The sequence below is a fragment of the Oryctolagus cuniculus genome, chromosome 15 (genome assembly GCF_051225735.1).
Source record: "Oryctolagus cuniculus isolate XC-2025 breed Fujian yellow rabbit chromosome 15, ASM5122573v1, whole genome shotgun sequence".
Classification (NCBI taxonomy): domain Eukaryota; kingdom Metazoa; phylum Chordata; class Mammalia; order Lagomorpha; family Leporidae; genus Oryctolagus; species Oryctolagus cuniculus.
In genome coordinates, this window is record NC_142881.1 from 74,645,469 (window position 1) to 74,660,590 (window position 15,122).

The following is a 15,122-nucleotide window of genomic DNA, read 5'->3' on the forward strand; positions in this document are numbered from 1 at the left end:
TGTGAGGCAGAAGAGCCAGAAACAACCTGAGTTGTTCTCAAGGTTCCCACACCCAGGATGGCCATGGTGAAGCTGCAGAGCCTTTGGAAGGTGGTAAAAGAAGGGGGCTGGCTCAGTCTAGGATTCCTCTGCCAGCCCTGGCTTCTAGGGAGCCCCCCCACAGGGACATTGTCCTGCACATTCAGGAGCCATTGAGGGCCTTGCATGGACTTGCATGCACTGGGCCCCACACACCATCCACCTACCATGCATCGTGTGCTTGCTGTTTTCCATGAGCTGGACCAGGGCCCAGAAAAAGTCTTCCTCAGGCATGAACATGAGTAAGAGTGCCAGAACATGGCTCAGGCCCTGGCTGTAGCCCACCTCCTGCAAGATCCCAGAAAACCTTTAGGAGACCTCCCCTGGCAAGAATGATATCCTGGGATGGCCCACCTCTCAGGGAGATCAGGGTCACCCACTGAAGGGTCTAGGAAGATTGGGGAGGGAGCCCCTGTGCCTGAATCCTGCCATTTGGTGTCAGCAGCCCAAGAATTGGAGCCTATAGAAGTTCTCCAAGTTCCTTGAGGGAATCCTGCAGGGCCTGAGCTTAGGCAGCACAGGGGGGGAGACCTGAAGTATGGACACCTGTTACCCCCAAGATGTCAGGATGGGCCAGGTTGCTGTGGGAATCCAGATCCATGCCCATGGAAGCTCTGGACCCCTGAGCTCTGCAGGTGACCTGGTGGCCCTTTCTCACTTGAGGAAGAAGTAAGCCAGGAAGTGCTACCAGGACCAGAACAGGAGGTGTGCCTCTGTCATGGGTGTAGGCCTGGGCTTCCTGAGTGCCAGGCCCCCTGGGAACCAGGGCACCAGGCAGGGTTGGCCAGTGGCAGGTCAGGGGCATGGGGATGTCCAGGCCTTGCTGGGTCACCCATGGAGCCCTGCACCTGCTCCACTCATGGGAAAGGTCTGAGTGGGTGGTTGTGGCAGTGGTGCTGTGTGGAGTGGGATTCAGGCCCATGGGTCCAACCACATGTCTGGTGGGTATAATGGCATCAGTGGGACCCAGACTCAACTTTGATGAGCAAAGTCATACACCTTATCTGCCCTGCCTTCACCCCCCACCCCCATGTGGAATGCTAGTCCTGGGAGGGGCAACCCAACACCGCCAAACTCCTGGGGTCTGGAGGCCAGCCCAGGAGAAGGCTGCCTTTCTCCTCCCAGAACTTGAGGTTGGGTCCAAGGAGGCCTGGAGCTTGGCCCCTACTCCTCTGTCTTGGAGTTGTGAATGAGAGAGGCCTCCTCAACCCAGGCTGGGATCTCTGTGACCAGGGGTGCCCTGCAGGGACTGCCGGGATAGCACCTGCGATATGATCCCAGAATACTCACGGGATTGTATACGGAATACTCCATGAGCACTTGGAATAAGGTGCATTGACTGGAAGAGAGAGGACAGAGGCTGTGCGTCCTGTGCTGCCGAGGCTCTCAGTGTGGCTCTGCCTAACAGAGCCTGACAGCCACACACAGAGCCTGTGACACTCTGCTCATGAGCAGTGATGTCATCAGGGCACCTGCGTGTTGTCCACTGTGTGGGTGAGCGCTGCCTGCAGGGACACACACACCTCTCAGGGTGCAGTCAGGTGCAGTTTCATTTCCCCAGGTGGGTGTTCATTGCACAGGTGAGCGTTCCACTGTGGGAGGTGCAGTCCCATGGATCTAAGCCATGGAGAATCAGCCTCCCATGCACGTTCAGCCTGGTAGGGAGCAACTCCTGTCGCCTATGTATTCCCCATGAGCTCTCTGTGGCCAAACTCTCCACCTCCCCCAGCCCATGGCCACCACTGCCCTGTTGTGTGTCCCAGGGTTTGGCCTCTTGCAGATGTCCTGAGTGGATCATAGCATGTGTAGCCTTTGAGGGATGCTTCCTCTCTTAGCAGAATGCACCTGAGATGCATCCAGGTGAGCCCAGGGCTGAGCCTCGTCCTGCCTCTCACTGAATCCCGTTCTAGGATTCAGCTGTGACACGGGTTGCTTATCTGTTTCCCCACTGAGCATCATGCAGGCTATTCCTGTGTCCCATGACTGTGAACACAACCGTGAATCTTGTGTGTTTTCTGTGCACTCAGCTGTTCTAGTGGTTGTGTACATGTGCGTGTGTGCTGGGGGTTCATGTGGAAGGTGTGTGTTTCTCATTATGAGAAACAGCCCTGGGTGCTGCCAAGGGCCTGGGCTTCTGTTCTCTGTTCCTGGCAATGAACTGGAGTGGCACTCACCTCACATTGTCCCCAGCACCCAGCGTCCTCAGTGTTTTTTTTTTTCTTTTTTTCACAGGCAGAGTGGATAGTGAGAGAGAGACAGAGAGAAAGGTCTTCCTTTTGCTGTTGGTTCACCCTCCAATAGCCGCCAAGGCTGGCACACTGCGGCCGGTGCACTGCGCTGATCTGAAGGCAGGAGCCAGGTGCTTCTCCTGGTCTCCCATGGGGTGCAGGGCCCAAGTACTTGGGCCATCCTCCAGTGCACTCCTGGGCCACAGCAGAGAGCTGGCCTGGAAGAGGGGCAACCGGGACAGAATCCGGAGCCCCGACCGGGACTAGAACCCGGTATGCCAGCGACGCTAGGTGGATTAGCCTATTGAGCCATGGCACCGACCTCTCAGTGGTTTTAGTTCCCCCATTCTCACAACTGTGCGCTGGTGCCCCATTGTGGTTTAGGTGCTAAGCATGTGTTCATCGTTGAGGAGGTGAATTGTGTGTGCCGTTATGAAGGGGCCCTCCTGAGTCTGTGTCCCTGGGGTACTGGGCAGCTGTCCTCTGCTTCCTTGTTACTGAGGTGAAGGGCTCCTTGAATATTCTGGAAATAATACCTTTATTAGGTAGATTGCTAATATTGTCTCCCCTTGTGTTTCTTTTCATTTCATTCTCTCTACAGTGTCTTTGGGAGTTTATATAATATAAAAAAGTTTATGTAATATCTAAAAGGCAATTTTGTTTTCTGTGCTAAATGAACTATTTTAGGTTTGCACCCAAGTCTTCCCTAGGGACCCCATGTGCCCCAGGACCCTTGCTCCTCCCACCCTGGGTCCTTCCCAGCCCAGAGGCCTCACTTCATTCTGTAACGTTCCTGGAAGATCAGGTGGTTTCTGAAAGTCCATGTGATGGCGGAGTCGATGTGATGGAAGTGACTTGCACCCAGTCTGTCCTGCTCTTTCATCTCCTGCAGAGCAGGGACAAGGAGGGGGACAACATCAAGAACTGCAAAAGCCCCATTGCCACACAAGGACCTCAAGTCCATGTCAGCTCTTCTGGCTGACAGGGAGGGTTCCCTGCAGGGAGCTCATTCCTTTCTGGGTCCCACGTTGAAGGAGGGTCATGGGCTCCCTACTTGCCTCAGCATCCACGTCACCCCCGTGGCCAGCATCCCTGCTGGGGGGGGGCACTGAGACCCTGATGGTCAGCATCAGCCAGGGGCTCTGAAAGGTCCCTGTGCACTACCCCTGCCTGCCCTCAGCTCTCAGCACAGACTCGGTCTGACCCCAGCCAGGCTTCCAATCCTCCTCACTGGTGTCTCAGGCCCTCCAGGAGTCAGCCACAGCCTGACCACACCTCCATGCTGCCCCCTGCTGGAGGGGCCCATCTCCATCTAGATGTTGGAAGCCGCCCTTTGCTTGGAGCTGAGTCTGGGCAATGACTGTTTCAGGCCCAGCTCCCAGGGCAGCCCCAAACTGCAGACTTAGGAGAGGCAGGGTGGGCCACACAGCTGGGCCCTTCTCCCTGATGGCATCCAGGGACATGAGAGCCAGCTGCAGTTGACAGCCCTCTGCTCACACCAGTCCTTGCTCCCTCCTTTCCCAGAAGCATTGAGAGCTGTCTAACCATTGGACCAGCCACTGCAGGCAAGGGCAATGCTAGGGGCTGCAAGTCCATGTGAAGGCAGGGCCAGTGAAGGGCAAGCCCTGTTAGCACAGAACCTGTGGGGCTCCCGACCTCACACCATTGTGATCTCACACTGGGAGACCCCGCTATTCATGGACCAGCAATTCCTCTGTTCTGGCCTTATCCCAAGCTGCCTAAGTGAGCTCAGCAGAGAGCAGGTTAAAGCCTCTGGCACAAAACACACCTGCCCAGTCCCAGCTGGGTCTGAGGAGATGTGGAGGAGGCACTGACTAGGATCTAGGGAGAGGAAGGCAGGATGGGGAGGAGGCTCCCAAGGGCTCAGTGAGGGACGGTCCACCATGGAGACTCAGGCTCCTGACCAGGCCCGAGCAGCTCAGGCTCCCTTGGGCTGAGTGCAGAGCCATACCGCGTATTTGCCTGGATTCTGGGCCTTCTTTTTGTCCACCTCCAGCATCATGGCCCACCCCTTCCCATGCACCTGGGCAGGGATGCCTTTGTAAATTCTCCACTGAAACTATAGGAGAGAGGAGGCTCTGGTGAGTGGTGAACATGGCCACTCAGGGAGGGAGCATAGGGTGAGACAGCAGGAGGGAGAAGCCAGGGGAGGATCTGCCCAGATGGGGGCCTTATGACCCACAGTGACTGGAGGGCCAAGGGCTCAGGGGCACTGGCTCTGCTGTGCACTGACTGCCCCCTACAGGGCACCTGGAATCACACCTGCCCTGCATCCAGGATTGTCTTCAGCAGTGACTTCAGATTTTCTACCAGGGCAGTGTCCTGTGTGTATGGGGAAGGGGTGCAGATGACCTATGTCGCTAGGGGTTGGACAGTTGCCCCTGGGCATCTGAGAGGCAGGCAGTGCCTGGCACAGGAATGGGCACTGTTCAAACCCCAACTTAGCTCTCAGTGTTCCTGAGGGGCACTCACTGCCGCGGTATTTGCTGTGGTTCTTCATCATTTTTATCCATTTCTGGATTCTGTGCATCTCCTGTTTATGCTGGAAAATGAGACAGGATGACCTGAGCCCAGCTTCAGGCTCTGAGAATGGCCCTCGGATGCAGCTCAGGAGCTCTGTGGGTGCTCAAATGGAAGGAGCCAGAAAAGGCACAGACCATGAGACCCAGATCTTCTGTCTGGGAGAGTGTCAGTGGCCTGGCCTCTGACCTGAGCTGCCCCGTTGTAAAGACAGAGCCCCTGAGCTCCAGCCATGTCACTCCCAACCATGCCAATGAGTCAGCTGCAGCTCAGTTCTGGGACAGGTGAGTGTGTTAAGATGTCAGCAGGTGCCATGTAAGTACCTCATCGCAGGACCTTATGGTATTCCCACTAATCACTGCTGAGCCCCATGTGTCCCCTCCACCCAGCTCTGCTTCCAGATGACTGGCCCATGGCCAAGGACTTGTCCTTACCTTTGCCCCTAGGGTGCTGTCTTGGAGCAATTTCTGCTCACTGGAAAGCAAGGGAGGTGGAGAGGTGAGGACCGGACCACAACAGGCACCTCTACCTCCCTAGTGGGCCAGGGAAGGACCAGCTTCATCCTCTCATCCCAGGGGACTGAGACAGGAAGGGAGGGGCTGGTGACCATGAGCAAAGGGAGCCCAAGGCCAGGCAGGGGCCCTTGCTGCCAGTGGGGGGCTCCAGGCCTGTCAGAGGTCCACCTTTCTGGGTGTGTGGCAGCACCCCCCCACAGCGGCTGGGGGGTTGCTGTCCTGAGCAGGGCCAGGCTGCCCAGGGGTGAGGCAGTTATATCCCCACATCAGCTCTCCCAGGATGTCACCTTGGAACTGACTGAGTCCAGGTGGCCTGCCTGAGAGATGCTCAGTGTTGTGAATGTGCACCTGGGGCTCGAGGCACTTGGGACCACCACACTCCTCAGGGTCCCCCACCACATACCCTACCCCATTGTGTACTGGCCACCTGAGGTGCATGAACCCCACCTCACCCCTCCTCTGTCAGCCCAGACTGTGGCCATCTCTCCATCACTTGGCTCTTGCTTTTTCTCCAGGTTCTGGCACAACATGGAGGCAGAAGACCCCTATCCCCATGCTAAGGTGGGCTGCTGAGTCATGCCAGAGATGGCCTGAGATGGCTCCATCCCTCTAGGTCACCAGAGTCCACCCTCCAACCATGGGGCCTCTCTCCCTGACATTTGTGGGAACAGCCTCCAAGTCTGATTCCTGCCCCCAGGCCCCAATATCCCAGCACAGACCCGGGGGCAGGGCCCTCAGCTGCAGCCTCCCTGCAGTCTGTACTGCAGGAGCCCACAAGCAGGTTCAGAGCCAGAGAGACCACATCCCTGGCCATCCTTCAGACTAGGTCTTCATAAGCCTTGAGCCTGGCCCCTAGACCTAGGCACCTCCTGGACAACTGCCAGCTGCTAGGCTTGTGCCCCAACCCCATGGACACAGCTCTGGAATGTTGATGGCTGTGGGGAGCAACTGAGACTAGACTAAGTTACTGGAATTAAGACTTATTCTATGCATCTGCTCTCCCACAATATGGCGCTGAGAGAGAGAGACCAAACAACCTCTACACAGCTGCCTCATCAGTTTGATAAGCTGCAGGAGCTGATCCTGCTCCTGATTGGAGGAGAGCAGCGTGCTCGGTGTGTGGGCAACAGAGTTGGGATTGGTGGAAGAGGACTATAAAGGAGGAGAGAGACAACATGCACCTCCACAGAGGTGGAGGGGTCAGTAGCCAACCCGGGAAGGAACAGCAGCAAACCCGGGAAGGGCCGAGCAGACAAAAGAACAGCGCAGGGTCCGGTGTCATTCCTCCGTGATTGGGGGAGTGACATAATGGTGCCGTGACTCGGATATGAAGCCTAGGAGGGATAATGGTGCCGTGACTCGGATATGAAACCTAGGAGGGAAGAAGCGGGAAGAAGCGGGAAAATACTGGAGAGAGAGACTAGGAAAGAGCCTAGGGAAAAGCCGGACGGAAAAAGTGCCAGAAGAAGTTAGGATTGAAAGTGAAAGTGAAAGTTAGAAGAAACAGACTCGGATATGGACTGTGGGGAGAAGCCAGGACAAATGAGAAATATTGTTGGAAGAAAGTTAGGAAATATACCGGGTAGAGAAAAATATAAGCTAGGGAAAATGAAGCCGTGGGTGTAGGCCGAAGCGGAGATGTAAGCTAGGTTGGGATTCGTCAAGTCAGCCCGGGGAGCAAAAGACGGGAAACCAAACCGGAAGTGGAGACGTAAGCTAGGTTGGCGTTCGTCACATTAGCCCCGGGAGCAAAAGATGGGAAGCCAAACCGAAAAGTGGAGACATAAGCTAGGTTGGAATTCTTCAGGTTAGCCTGGGGAACTTAGACTGAAAACTAAACCGGTAGCGGAAACGTGAGCTAGGCCATGATTCGCGGAAGCCGCCGCACGCAGAGAGAGCACGTGGGGCACAAGCAGAGAGAGCGGGCACCTGATAGCTGCATCCCAGGAGGATGACTCATCCAGAGCACAGGAACTAAGAATAGTTGGGGAAGGACAGCCCCCACCTTGCCTCTCCTGCCCTTGGAAAGGATGATCCTCCCCAAGCCTGGCACCCATGTGCCCTCCAGGGAGACCAAGTCTAAGGGTCTCCCTGGATGCTCCCAGCTCCTGCATCTCTGGGGCTCTCAGAGCCAGCCTCCCTGCCCCACCTGATACCAGCTGACCCAACATCTAGTCTTGAACCCGTGTCCAGACACATACTCACACCAAGGCCCATTTGACACTGATGCCCAGCAGAGAGGGAGGAATGAGATGACTGTATACACATTCTGCACACAGGGGCCCACTGAGAGCTTAGGCACATCATTCATGGAACCTGGCGTGGGAGACAAGTGCCACCCACCTGGGCATGACCTTCCCCACACCACAGCTCATGCAGAGAGCAAGTCCCACTCAACTCTGTCGAAAATCCATTCGATTCTGTCAAATGTGTCTCTTGCCTACGCTACCAACACCTGGTCAGTTGGGCAGTAGACACACTACTGGCCACTGGTCGCCTCACAGCCCAGAGTGTGCATCCTTAGTGATTGTGACATCACAGAAGCCTGCCTGCTAATCCCAAGTGGCTCTGCTGTGGTAGGGGTCAGGGTCCTCAGCCCTGGCTTCATTAAAGGTCACCAGAAGTGGGGCCTGTGTTCTCCACAGGGCCCAGGTGAAAAGGGCAGGACTCTGGCAGTACTGCCCCAGAACCATGGGGTCAGGGCTCTCTGCCACCTGCTGTAATGTTCCCAAATCCCAGGCAATCTGCACCCCCTGCCCCTCCCTTCTTCTTCTGCAATTTTATTATAGCACCACTGTGAAGTCCTCTTTATTTGAACACAAGATGGCATAGGGAGCCCCACATAGACCTTTCCCCACACTCCCAGGCTGCCCCTGCAAAGACCTGAACTGAGACTCCCAGGTGTGAAGCTTCCTGTCCTACCACGGGCACCACCCCAGCACTGCCAACCTCTGTTGTCCCCTCCAATCAACCTCAAGAGACATCGCAGGGCCTCATCTGAGTCCTGGGACATGGGGCTAGGCAGGTGCTGGGAAACACTGAGTGTGCGAATTAGCTGCCACTTCTTCTTCTTCCTCTTTTTTTTTTTTTTTTTTTTGACAGGCAGAGTGGACAGTGAGAGAGAGAGACAGACCTTTTGCTGTTGGTTCACTCTCCAATGGCCACCACGGCTGGCGCGCTGTGGCCAGCACACCGTGCTGATCCGAAGAGGCAGGAGCCAGTTGCTTCTCCTGGTCTCCCATGGGGTGCAGGGCCCAAACACTTGGGCCATCCTCCACAGCACTCCCTGGCCATAGCAGAGAGCTGGCCTGGAAGAGGGGCAACCGGGACAGAATCTGGCGCCCTGACCGGGACTAGAACCTGGTGTGCCAGCGCCGCTAGGTGGAGGATTAGCCTAGTGAGCCGTGGTGCCGGCCAGCCGCCACTTCTTACAGGGCACTCTGGAGCTGCCCCTGCGTTTCAAGTGAGCCATGGGCCTGCGTGCATGGCTGAGAGCTGTGGCTACACAGCTGCAGAGATCACCTCTGACAGTGGTGCTTAGGGAGTGCAAGGTGAGCCTGCGTGCTAGGGCCCTTCCTGCCCACAGCAGGAAACCTCAGCACACAGACCAGACCCCTCCAGCACACTGCTCCAGCCCTTCCTTGAAACCGCTCTGAGTCCCAGGGCCAAGGGCTCTGTTCCTGTGGTGTTCACACACAGGCACAGCCACTTCACCCATGGAACCTAGCGTGGGAGACCAGTGCCACCCACCTGGGCATGACCTTCCCCAAGCCAAGAGCAAGTCCCACTCACCTCCATCGAGAATTCATTTGATTCTATCAAATGTGCCTTCTGCCTTCGCTGCCAACACCTGGTCAATTGGGCAGTAGACGCACTACTGGCCACTGGTAACCTCACAGCCCAAAGTGCACATCCTCAGTGACTGTGATGTCACGGAAGCCCGCCAGCCAATCCCTAGTGGCTCTGCTGTGACAAGAGGTCAGGGTCCTCAGCCCCGCCTTTATCAAAAGTCACCAGAAGTGGGGCCTGTGTTTTCCCCAGGGCCCAGGTGAAGAGCACAGGGCTCTGGCAAGGGTGCCATGGAACCACTGGTGCAATCCAGAGCACCTGCCCCTTTGTGTCGGGCCCCCTCTGGGTTCCTGTTGAGCTGTTTGGTGGGACAACCCAAGGGACTGACCTTGAACTCTGCAGTCCTGATTTTTTTCATTTTTTCCTGTGGTGGTGGCCAGTGCTCCATAGTATGAAGGAGAAGTTCAAATAGGGAAATCATCTAGAAACTTTGAATGCACAGAGGGAAGATAATTCAAATCTCTAAGTGCCATATATGTGATATAAATTTATAAGGTATTATCACACATTTCAAAAATATATCGCCACACTGTATATTCTAAATGTCACATAATGGGCTCAGCTTTCTGATTCCTCAAATATGTCTTCTGTGCTGTCAAATACATTTTAAAAGTAAGTATCTTTTTAATGGCCCATAGTGGGTCACCTCGACAGAACAGGAGAAAAATCACAATTTCTCCTGGTGCTAAGTGCTTTGCACATGCAGAGGTGGCCAGAGAGAGGGAAAAAGTACACTGTTCTTTTCCAGGTTGTGGTGTAGGAGGGGTGAGGTTGGCAAGCCACATGGGTCCCAATGCTGCCTGCAATTCTGGCTCCATGGCACCTTCAGGAGGAAAGGGAAAGGGGTGTGGTCTCTGCTGTCAGGGTGGGAGGGAACAGAGGGAAGGGCACCACATGTAGCATGGACCCTGTCTGGGCTATCTCATTTACTCCTCCCTTCTCTACCCTGATACACACAGCTGTCTATCAGAAGGGTACTGAGGTCAAGGCCTGGACCAAGGCTCTGTTAAGGTGATGCTGCCTGAGCAGGAGGCTGCTGCTCAACCTCATCCCAGATGGACTGTGGGGCACCGTCCTGGCCAGAAGTTGCCAGCTCTGCAGCCTGGGAAGGTGGAACCCACGGAGGCACTGGGGCATCTCCAGCCCTATGATCTTAATGGGGAGACTGGCAAGGCTGGGGGATAGGGAAGCCTCCAGGGTCCTGCCCTTAGGGGAAACAGATCTAAGTCAGATAGGTGGGGCCAGATGAATAGCAGAGTTACAGAGCAGAGGGAGGGAGGGGGAAGGGCAGAGGGGAGCAGATGAGGTCAGTCCTGAAGCTGCCGTGTTGAAGTCCCTGCCCTTGTCACTACCCACAGCAGTTGTGTTCTGGGAAGCCCAGAGATTGGTCACATGGAAAAGGAAGGGAAACACAATGGGGGCTTGGGGGTTCTGGCTAAGCTGGGTCATTGGGTTCCTACCTACTGAGGGTGCACAGGCCCAGGTGGCATCTCTGAGGAGGAGCTCCACATCCCAGGCACCTAGTTCCATGGTGTCCTTCCAGCCCGACGTCCATGGGTCTCCAGAAGTCTAGCACCAAGCCCTGGCTCTGAGTGCAGGCAGATGGCTCCCGAGATAACCTGACCTGGGCAGGCAAAGGATCCCCCAGGCCTTGGACCTCCTCCTGGGATCCTGTTCGCTTTGTTTTCTGGCTGTGTTCCTGATGCTTAGATAGATCATTTTAACTTCATGAGCTGGAAGGCGTACCTCCTTCACTGTGTTGCCCTGTTCACCTGCTTGTCAATCAGGGGACCCCTCACCAGGAAGTACTGCCTCTTACCCAGGACATGGGGGTGGTACCATGTAAACACTTCCATTTTTTCAAAAGCTCATAAAAAGCGAGGAAGGACAGAAGTGCTCTCTCCTCGTAGACTTTTCCTATTTCTGGTTATTAGAGCTATGACAACAGATTGCTTATTTGAAAACTTCCTTTTTTTCTTGTAGGTATTTCTTGCTCTAAACTTCTCTCTTAGAATTGCTTTGGCTGGGGCTGGTGTTGTAGTGCAGAGGGCTAATGCCCTGGCCTGGGGTGCTGGCATCCCATATGGTTGCCGGTTCTGGGCCCAGCTGCTTGGCTTCCTACGTGGCTCTCTGCTGTGGCCTGGTCCTTGGGCCCCTGCACCCACGTGGGAGATCCAGAGGAAGCTCCTGTCTCCTTGCTTTGAATCAGCACAGCTCCAGCCATTGCAGCCAGCTGGGGAGTAGGCCATCAGATGGAGGACCTCTCTCTCTCTTTATTTATTGATTTATTTAACAGATAGAGTTAGACAGTGAGAGAAAGAGAGAGAGAGAGAGAGAGAGAGAGAGAGAAAGGTCTTTCTTCCATTGGTTCACTCCCAAAATGGCCACTATGACCAGAGCTATGCTGATCTGAAGCCAGGAGCCAGGTGCTTCCTCCTGGTCTCCCATGTGGGTGCAGGGGCCCAAGCACTGGGCCATCCTCCACTGCCCTCCTGGGCCACAGCAGAGAGCTGGACTGAAAGAGGAGCAACCGGGACCAGAACCTGGTGCCTGTATGGGATGCCAGCACTGCAGGCAGAGGATTAACCAAGTGAGCCACAGCGCAGGCCCCTGTATCTCTCTCTCTCTCCCCCCCTTCTCTCTCTGTGAAACTCTTCAGATAAACAAATCTTTTAAAAAAAAGAATTGCTTTGGCTGCATGCCACAAATTTTGATATGTCAGTTTCCACTTCATTTGTCTGAAGATATGCTTTAATTTCTTCATTGGCCCAGTGATTATTCAAGAGCATGTTGCTTCATTTCCATGTTTCTGTAAGTTTTCCTAAATGCATTCTGTTATTAATTTCTAGTGTCATACCACTGGAAAAGATAGGTGATCAAAAAACATAGCTGGTATGATTTCAATCATCTTTAATTAATTAATGTTTATTATATGATCTAATGTATGATTTACCTTGGAGAATGGGCTGTGTGCCCTTGAGAAGAATGCGTATTCTGCTGCATTTGGATGGAATGTCCTATATATATCTGTTAAGTCAATCCACTCTGAAGTATAGCTTAAGTCTGGTGTTTCCTTTCTTTTTCTATCTGAATGATCTGTTCATTGCTTAAACTGGAATGTTGAAGTCCTCTACTATCATTGTAGTACAGCCTATTTCTCCCCTCAGGTCTACTAGTAATTGCTTCATATATTCAGACACCTATTTTTGGGTGCATATATATTTACAACTGTTATATCCCCTTGATGAATTGACCTCTTAGTCATTATTGAATGACCCTCTTTGTCCCATCTTCCAGGTTTTTACTTAGTCTGTTTTATATAAAAATAGCTACTCCTGTCCTTTTTTGGTTTCCATCTGCATGGAATACCTTTTCAATCCCTTTCTCCTCAGTGCATCTTTACAAGTATAGTGAGTCTCTGGTAGCCAGAATATAGTTGAGTCCTATGTTTTTATCCATTCAGCCACTTTATGTCACTTTACTGGAGAATTAATCTATTTTCTACAATAGATGTCATGAGGAACAGCTACTTAGGCCCCTCTTCCATCTGGCCCTGTGGCTCTCCACAAGGTGCACCCCATGGCAAATGGCATGCTTGCAGTGGCAGAGCCATGAGATCAATCCCAGAAATGGGCAGAAAGGATAAGATGTCATTAACTCACACCACCCGTCATCTGTCTCCCTCCCTCCCGCAATGTCACAAGGCAGAGCAGGACTCTGGAAATGCTGTGCTTTTATGTGAAAGGTCAAGGAAGCCAATGGGTTGAACACCTGTTCAACCTTAACTGCACAAAAATACTGCAGGTAAAGCAAGAAGTTATGTTCCATGCTTGCCATGCGAACAAGACTGAGGAATTCAGAAGGCACAAGAAGCATAAGAGATACTTAGCAGCAAGAAGAGAATGTCAACCTCCTTGTCTTTTTCCCTCGTTCCATTTATGTTGCTTCTGCCTGATCCTCCACCAATGTGCTTTTCTCTTTCCATTCACAAGTGTGTTTCTCTTAGCAGGTGTCAACAAAATATAGCCCAAAGGCCAAACCCAGTCCACTACCTGTTGTCATAAATAGCGCTTTATTGAGACATAGCCATGCTCATTTGTATCTGCACTGTCTGTGCTACAATGCCAGAGTTAAGTACAGGTGACAGAGGCCTTATTGCCTGCAAAGCCTAAAATATTTGCCATGTGGCTTTTTTATAGGAAAATGTTGGCTGGCCCTGCCCTTGAAAATACACTATGCCTAATCTATGGTCCATAGAATGCTATAATCTTGGAGTTGAATTAGTGTCACCTTATTTTTTTTTAAAGATTTATTTTGTTTATTTGAAAGAGTTACAGAGAGAGGTAGAGACAGAGAGAGAGGTCTTCCATCCACTGGTTTCAGTCCCCAGATGGCTGCAATGGCTAGAGCTGCACCAATCTGAAGGATTCAGGAGCTTCCTCCAGATCTCCCACATAGGCACAAGGGCCAAAGGACCTGGCCTCTCTTCTACTGCTTTCCCAGGCTGTAGAAGAGAGCTGGATCAGAAGAGGAGCAGCCAGACTAGAACCAGCACCCATATGGGATGTTGGCAATTCAGGCCAGGGCTTCAACCCACTGCGCCACAGCACCAGCCCCAGTGTCACATTATTTTTAAGAGTCTTTAATAAAATTGAGACTCTGAACTATGCAGAGAAGTTTCTGCAAGAATTCTCAGAAGCCATATTATGTTTATACACATTTTAAGTCTCCAATGAAGAGATGTTATGGTCTTGGTGCCTGAACCTTATTTTCAAAAGGAAATGAGGGCACAGGTATTGTGACAAGAGGGTTAAGCTGCCTCTTGGGATGCCAGCAGCATCCTCTATCACAGTTCAAGTCCTGTCTACTCTGTTTCTGATCCAGCTTCCTGCTGATACATCTTGGAAGGTAGTAAGTGGTGGACCAAGTACTTGGGTTCCTGCTGCCCACATGGGAGACCTGGGTGGAGTTCCTGGCTCCTGGCTTAAGTCTGGCATAGTCCTGGTTGTTGCAGGCACTTGGGGAGTAAACCAGTGGGAGGGAGTTTCTCTCGCTCTCTCATTCTCTGTCTTTCAAGAAGATAAAAATAAGCATTTAGTAAAAATAAAAGAGAGAGCCTTAGGCAGAGGCCTTAAGTACTATCACTGTATTAAGTGTATAATCCCAAGCAGTAGGCCAAAGGAAAGGAGCAGGGGAGCAGAGAAAGAAAAGAGGGAGAAATGACTGCATTTCCAGGCTGGCTGCCACCAGCCAGGGCTGCTGCTGGCCTGTAAACCCTGGATTCCTTATTGGTTTTCTACCTGGATGATCTGCTCATTGCTGAAAGTGGAGTGCTGAAGGCTTTTGGCCATTGTGACAGAAAAAGAAGAAAATGTGAGCCAGCGCCGTGGCTCAATAGGCTAATCCTCCACCTTGCGGCGCCGGCACACCGGGTTCTAGTCCCGGTTGGGGCACTGGATTCTGTCCCGGTTGCCCCTCTTCCAGGCCAGCTCTCTGCTATGGCCAGGGAGTGCAGTGGAGGATGGCCCAGGTGCTTGGGCCCTGCACCCCATGGGAGACCAGGAAAAGCACCTGGATCCTGGCTCCTGCCATCGGATCAGCATGGTGCACCGGCTGCAGTGGCGGCCATTGGAGGGTGAACCAACGGCAAAGGAAGACCTTTCTCTCTCTGTCTCTCTCTCTCACTGTCCACTCTGCCTATCAAAAATAAAAAAAAAAAATAAAAAAAATAAAAAAAAGAAAAAGAAGAAAATGTGTCCATCAATTTGTAGGGGCTCAGAGTAGGTGCCCATGGTGACAGCAGGCAAAGTCAGACACCTGTGCACCTGCCTGCAGGTGTAGCCCATGCAGAGGTGTCACCAGAGGTGCAGCCCAGGACAAGAGAAGGGCGATGACACAGAAAAGATCTGAA